At 38.4% G+C, this 8,306-nt stretch overlaps 1 protein-coding gene across 3 annotated transcripts in view; it reads left to right on the forward strand.

Moving 5' to 3' along the window:
• The window catches only part of cdh13 (cadherin 13, H-cadherin (heart)), a 384,225-nt gene that overhangs the window by 233,851 nt on the left and 142,068 nt on the right, over positions 1–8,306 (forward strand). The window lies entirely within an intron of this gene.

Consider the following 8,306-nt stretch of genomic DNA (forward strand, 5'->3'; position numbering starts at 1 on the left):
TATAGGGCAAACTCAAAATAGCTTATCCACAAATCTGATATAAGTGCATAAATCTTACTAGATTAGACAAAACACACCTGAATGTATTACTTTGCAATGTAACAACATAAATGTACATGCATTCTTAGCTTATTCTTAACATTTCCACACTACTTGAACCATAAAGTGTGTATGAGATATTTTAAACTTGAACAATCTGATGTCAGGACCTTTACAGTTAAATTGGAGCACCACACACACATATTTGATTGTTAAATGGAGTCTACTAAGTTTAAATACATCCCGCGGGCTGGCGAACTCTCGCGGTAACTCTCGCGATAACTCGCGGTAAATCTCGCGAGACTTGGGGCTGCGCGGCTCGGCTTTACCGCCGCTGCGGTGCCACGCTACAGTAACTTTCAAATAAACCACACTTAAGGTTACATCGGCAGTGTCAACATAACCCTCAGTAAACACTGAAGTAGAACGAGGCACAAAGCCCTCATACACTGTATTTTTAAGACGATACTGACCTGTAAAAATAAAGGTAGAGTCTCAGAGAAAGAATCACAGGAGCACTCGTATCTTTTCCCGAACTGCGTCTGAGAGGACAGGAAGTTGGTCCGCTCTAGGCAACCACGGGTGAACGACTACAGTGTCAAAAGTTCCGCTTATCATTTCTCACTTTTACTCTCCTCAATTTTTATGGACTACACGTAATGAATGTAAAATAATAATTGTCTTAATTACTGGTGTATATTTTTCTTAAATATAATAAAATTACCAAAATGTGGTAGCACATTTGTGTTCACCACACAAAATCTTAATATAAATGGAAAAAAAGCAAAAAGGTAAAAAAAACATGTGTACATAAACGCTGATAAAGCCTCCAGTGCCATATATTTTTTCTCCTTTTCATAAGTGAGACAGCTAGGGAGAATAAAAGGAAGGAAAAAAAACATGTTAACCATGCCTTACGCTATCCTTTAAAGAAGTTAGTGTTGTGACCGCTGGTGATAACATGGGAGGACACATACAGGAACAGTGGAGCAAGGTTCTTTTAGTCTAGTATGTCTTTGTCACAGTCTGGCTGAGGCAGACAGTGGACCCAAGTGCAGACGCGCAAAATAACAAAACTTAATATTAACTGAAAAACTAGCCGTTTATTAAAGGCTGGACTTAGAAATACAAAACATAAGGCAGAACTAAATCATAATCTAAACTGCTAAACATAACAAAACACGGGAACATGGAGATAGACGTAGAAGCCTGGCATGAGTTCATAATCTTGGAAGCAAGACATGGAAACAAGGTAAGGTAACAGTCGCTCAGACAAGGAATGAATGAACACACACAGACTAAAATCACACAGGAGGTGATCGGGGAAGTGGAAACACATGGGAGAAACAGCTGACACAAATGAACATAACGACGTCACAGTGGAAGAGTAAAACTAAACGCAATGAACACTGAAACACAAGACCTCTTCAAAATAAAACAGGAAACATGAGACGCAGACAACACAAACTTTACAACCTGAAATCACAGACAAGAAATACATGAGACTAACCAGAAGACGTAAGTGAAACATAACCAGATTAAATTTGAGGCAACGAAATAATGAACCTAGAATTTAATATTATCTTCAAAATACAACAAAAGAGGTCAAAAACCAAATGAAAGCGCTGGGCCACAGACCCAGCCTCTGACAGTCCTGCTCGATGCAACACATCAGACTCTTACCTAGCAATGCTAATGCATCTCTGCAGATATCACAGAAAGGTTTCCTGTGAAGAACTTTGCAGTTTTAAGGAGATGCAGGTAGTTGAAGTAAACAAACAAAAAAAGAGGCTTTGTGTAATGTGTTTATGGGGAAAACACAAAAAACAAATAAAAACCACAACAATTAGGCATTTTTACCCTGCATGCTTTAGAATAAAAAGCCTGTTATTGCTTTTTGTATATGATTTCTTCACAGTTGTCTTTTTTGTCCTCTACCACTTTATCCTTTTCTCATGTGGAGAACAATTTCTGTTCTGTCCAGATGTCCAGTCAAACACAATGACTTCCACTCTTGGTTTCACTCGTGGATTACAGTAGAAAATGTGAGCAATCCCATTTGCTGGAGCAAATACCCCTCAATCTCTGTGGGCTTTCTGACTGTGCAGCATCTATCAGCCATCAATATCAGCCCAAGCCTCTCTGGCTCATCCGTCCATCCCTGCAACTCTTCAATAGTGGGCTATTTAACTGCAGGCAGCAGTCCTCTATTGCCTCTGCAATAAAATATCATTGGATGATGTTTTGGTTCACATGGCTCAAGTGTAGACAGTAAAAATGCTGTAATGCTGTCCATTACATTGTCAGTGCTATCTTATCTCTGCCCGGAGTTATCCACAATGTTCCCATCCCAGCGTGTTCCAGGCAGACCGCGGTCGGTCAGCCAGGAAAGGGTCCTGTTCAGAGCATTGTGTCCTATTGTTTTCTTACTTTTCCTTTCACGTGCTGGATGGCATTCAAGCATCCCCAAAAACTTCTAAGTAGGTTTAGAAAAAAGAATGTTTTGGGTCAAAATATATTCTTCCAAAACCCAGAATTTAAATGTGATGTGAGGATCTCCTTAAGAAACAGCCCTGCATGCACTGAACTGTCTCAGTCATACCTTAATCCAGCGTGTCGCTGCTCTGATGCCAAAGGAAACCTCGCCTGAGCCTGCGAGACTCTGACAAACAGGCGTCACTTGACAGCCTGGAAATGATGACGGGATCACCAAACTGACCCTACTATCTCATGGCTCAGCATGATTAAATTTATAGGATGACGCTATGTTTGGTTTAACCCAGCAGTGCAAGCTCAGACGTTTGCACTTCACCCACAGGTGTGGAGCTCGACGTGGAAACGTGCCGTTGCTCTTAATTTACCTCATAGTTCAACATGCAAAACATTCTGCTGTGCTTTTCCTCAAAGCATTTAAAGAGAAATGTTATCTGCTTTGTTGTGTCACCCTAAACCAGACTAACTATTCTTTTGTGGCTACTTAACCAGAACAAAACTGCTGATTTTATCTGTCAGAAGCACGAGGAGCATTAAAAAAATGGCCTTGGAGTTCATAAAGAAAATATTTGTAATACTGAAGAGATTGAATTTCCTTCTTCAACACATGAAAACTATTACTTGTGTTACAGTCTAGAGATGGACCGATCCGATATTAGGTATCGGTATCGGTCCGATACTGACGTAAATTACTGGATCGGATATCGGCGAGAAATAAAAAATATAATCCGATCCATTAAATATCAAAAAAGCACCTCACAAAACTTGCGACATGGCGCAACTCGGCTCATAACTGTAGCACGTTGGAGCAGCATGCATCACGTGATAGAGCGGCTGTGTTTATTTGTAGCCTCGCTACCAAACCAGCATTTCATCTCAGAGGAAGTTATCCCAGAGAGAAGTAAAGCAAGTGTGTAAGTTCATCTCTGAATGTTTGTAAAGCGCACTCACGTTAAGCTTAACCACCGATATATGGAGCGACTGCCTCTTCTCTCTCCCTCTCCTGCTGCTACTTCATGAAACTCCTTAACCCTTGTGTTGTCCACGGGTCATTTTTGTCCTCTACAGAAATCTTTTGCTATCAAAAATATGTTTTTATTCATCAAATGGTCTGAAAATAACAGAAGTTATTCATTACTATACTATGCATGATTGGAATAAGTTTTAAGTAATTTGATTTATTTATGGGATTTTATTCGATTTTATAACACCTGTTGTCCTCGTGGACAAAATGACCCCAAAGTACAAAGTGTTGCAAAAGGTCGTATTTTCACAACATACTGCTATCAAACATCTTTGATCTTGGATCACTGATGTTTGGGGTCAAGCACTGGTCATAACAACCACAACAACAACAACAACAACAACAACAACAACAACAACAGGCAGCACAATGAGGAGGCAGGTGCTCTATATTCAATAAAATGTTATTTATACTGCGCCCAAATCAAAACAACAGTCGCATCAAAGTGCTTCGTATTGTAAGGTCGACCCTACAATAATACATACACAGAAAGTATGCTCACAAGCCTCCATTGCACTAGAGATTTGCATACTTTGATGAGCATACTTTTTACCATGTTGTGCAAAGCAATGACCAGTAGGACAAAGCACATATTGTCCTCTAGTATAATGAGGAGGAAGAATCAATGTTCAGGAAGATCCAGGGTTAGAAGATATAGAAAATATTGTCAATATTTAGAGCACATGCTACCCTTTCTCTGAAAAAGCACATCACCCACCTGCAGAAGTGGAAGAAGGCTATGAAGTGAAGAAAAGTGATGAAGAATCTGAACTATGTTCAAGTAGGTTCTTGGGCATCCAGGGCATTGTAGTCTGAGGAACTTGGAAAGAAAGTGACTGGGCTTCTTGAAGTTTCTTGAGTTTTCAGAATGTGAAACTGGAATAGAAGATGTGTCAGAGGACTGCACATCATCCATTTCAATTATGATGAAGACAAAGAATCAAGCAGGAAAGAGGAGTCAGCTGAGACGGAGGAATATTTGCAGTAATGTGAGGAAACATTGATCTGGTCTTCTAACATCCCAATGACAGACGATGCATGACTCTCTCATGTGCCACAGAGAAAGATAATCTATCACAGTCCAAGCACATATGCCAGGTCCCATACTCCTTCATTGGCTTTTCTAATCGAGCACTGAACGCATTATACACAGTGTTCTGCTTGTATTCTGCTTTTTAACGCTCACATGCCAATGGATGCATCAGAGACCAAGTTGGGGTTCAGTAACTTGCCCAAGGACACCTTGGTAAGAACTCCAGACTAGAGCACACAGAGACTGAACCAACAACCATCCAATTAGCAGATGAGCTGCTCTACAGCTAACTCAATGACGAACAAGGAGGGACAACAAGAGGGGAAAAAATGGATCGAATGCAGCTGTAGTCTTATGTGGGTATGTTGATTCTACATCCGTGGAGTCGCTATGGACAGTTTATGACATCCTGAGTCTGGTAGAGCAGTTTTAAAGGTGACACAAGATTAATCATAGAAGCGCAAAAGGATATAATTTCTTGATAAAGACACAATAGATGATCATCGTGCAGGGCCTCGCCCGTCGGGCTATATGATCGCCCGACTGGAGATATCACTAGCTCCGCGACGTTGGGCTAGCGATTTTGCGAGCCCTGTCGCTCATGACACAAACGCGCTCCCCATTTGAGGTGTATGGAACAAGTGGGTGTTTCTCCTGCTGTGATGTAAGATCCTGATACTGATGTGACTGTATGAGCACAAAGTCCCGTTCAGAGGACTCTGTCCATTCCAACAGAACATCCCAAGTAAACCTATGAGATAAAAACATGGCAGTATGTCATGCCAGGTCCAGCTGTACATGGAACATGCTAGTGTACCGATGGCAAAACGCCTGGCCTGCAGTCAGGACACACGAGTTGTCCCTAACATTGCAGGTTTCAAAAGAAAACAATCATCTGTAACAACTTGTTTACTGTATATGACCCTTGCCTGCAACTGCAGAAAAGAAAGCTGTCCATGATGGGACCAGTGCAGAGGAATAAACCTGAGCTTCCTCCTGCACTTGTGTCAAATATGGACATGAAAGTTTGCCTTCACTCAGACCCATGCCCTGGTGTCCTACCATGCCAAAATATAGAAAACTGTCAGGTAATGAGTTGGAATAAAGTTGAATAAAACCTTGAAACACAGAGATGGATGATATTTTATACTTATGGCTTTATAAACAGTCAAAGCAAACAGGGTCATTTTTGAGCACAGAGGACAACAGATGTGATTATTTGCTGCCAGTAAAAAAACTTGAAGTAGTTTAAAAACAGCTTTCTAAATTAACTTTGACATATACCGTCTGTGATCATCTGCTAAAGCAACTGACTCTGGTTGTGAAACGATAATCACAATAACTGATGATTTGATTTATTTTTTACCCGAAAACAAAGAAAAAATTCATTTTATGAGGTTTTAACAGACTTAAATTTGAAATGGAATAAAAAAAATGTGTCAGAATGTTTGAATTAAGTTTTAATTAAAAGTGGGGAAAATCCACTTCATAGTAATTAAGTATCAATCAAACCAGATGGGGACATTTTTGACCCCTGAGGACCACAGGTGTGATTATGTGCTGCCATTTAAAAATTATAAATGGTTCAAAAAACTTTTTCACTAAAGTTCAACATAGAGCACTCTGTAATTAGTCAGATAGTCAAAATTATCTGAACTTTTAAATATTTTATTTTCTTGTTTTGTTTCCACTCGAAACACAGTGTATTTTATGTAAACAAGGTCTGGTGGCCCTAAAATGTAAAATGTTGGGTAAATTTTGTGTTAATGTGTTGGTCTTAAGTAAAACTAAGACGTAACATTGAATTGATTGACAAAGTATACTTTATATTTTAAAAACAGTCAAATGAAGTGGGACATTTTTTGACCCTGAGGACCACAGGTGTGATTATGTGCTGCCATTAAAAAAATGTAAATGGTTCAAAAAATTTTTTCACTAAAGTTCAACATACAGCATTCTTTAGTTAGTCAGATAGTCAAAATTATCTAAACAATTAAATATTTCATTGTCTGATTTTATTTTCGCTCAAAAACACAGTGTACTTTATGTAAACAAGGTCTGGTGGCCCTTAAATGTGTAATGTTGGGTAAATTTTGTGTTAATGTGTTGGTCTTAAGTAAAACTAAGGTGTAACACTGAATTGATTGACAATTTATAATTTATACTTTAAAAACACTCAAATGAAGTGGGGACATTTTTGACCCCTGAGGACAACAGGTGTGATTATGTGCTGCCATTTAAAAAAATGTTAAATGGTTCAAAACAAATTTTTCACTAAAGTTCAACATACAGCACTCTGTAGTTAGTCAGATAGTCAAAATTATCTAAACAATTAAATATTTTATTTTCTTGTTTTATTTCCGCTTAAAAAACAGGGTGTATTTTTGTAAACAAGGTCTGGTGGCCCTAAAATGTGTAATGTTGGGTAAATTTTGTGTTAATGTGTTGGTCTTAAGTAAAACTAAGATGTAACACTGAATTGATTGACAATTTATACTTTATACTTTAAAAACACTCAAATGAAGTGGGGACATTTTTGACCCCTGAGGACAACAGCTGTATGGAAATCGGGAGGACATTATGAGGGTTAATGATCAGCTGATCGGCTTTTCTGTCGCGAGTCCGTCTCTTCTTTGTTTTTTTGGCCCACTTTGCACCACAAGGAGGAAAACAGCAGCTGAACAACAGCAGCGCTTTAAGCTTGATAAGCTGTCGTTAGAATTTATTTAATATTACTTTCTACACCAGGATCCTTTTCACGTAGCTGACGGCTGGTAACTGTGCAGGGGCGGATCTAGCAAAGTTTAGCCAGGGGGCCGATAGGGCATGAACAGGGAAAAGGGGCACAAAGACATACTTTTCTTTCTTATTCTCATTTAAAATGTCTAGCTTTTAATAAATAATTGTCTGAATCTTACACCCAAAGTTTTAATCTGATGTAAAATGTATCCATTACTGTATATAGTAACTGTTAAGTCTAATATACCCTAGTAAGCTATAGTACTTTTTCCTTTGGGAAGATACCATCTGTCAATTCTGCAATTCTGTAGTAGAAAGATGTTGAATCTATTTAATTATTCTTGAAAATAATTTATTTCTGTGCATTTTTTTTTCACACTGCATCAAATTAAAGTTGATTATGTCGATTAAGCATCATGAGGTGGAGGGTGGGGGTGGTTCCTCATTTTCTTTTGTTGGGAGTTTGCAACCCTATTAGTTAGGTTGCTTAATATTTCTGCTAAGTACTCTTTAAAATACCAGAATAGGGAGGATGGAGCAGGTTCAAGTTTATTAGATTGATCAATATTGATGAACTATGAAATATTTTGGGTGCAGTGTATTTTTTACATACAGGTATAACAGAATAGCTTTAGTGTTGTTGTTTATTTAAACTTGAGTATGAACTTATACAAAATGCAGCAAGATATTAAAAAAACAGTTTTATTGATTAAAAAACACACTATATCGGATTAATATCGGTATCGGCAGATATCCAAATTTATGATATCGGTATCGGTATCGGACATAAAAAAGTGGTATCGTGCCATCTCTATTACAGTCATCAATTCATTGTGTTGTTGATGAGCCTCAATTTTCGACCTTTATTGATCAGATTTAAAATTTATATCAAATCCAGCTTTTATGGGAGTGCTGCTCTAAATACATTGTTTTAAGTTGAATCAGTCGTGTCCCGCAGGCTTGAAATGACTCATTTTT

This window comes from Oreochromis aureus, linkage group 7 (assembly GCF_013358895.1).
Source record: "Oreochromis aureus strain Israel breed Guangdong linkage group 7, ZZ_aureus, whole genome shotgun sequence".
NCBI lineage: Eukaryota > Metazoa > Chordata > Actinopteri > Cichliformes > Cichlidae > Oreochromis > Oreochromis aureus.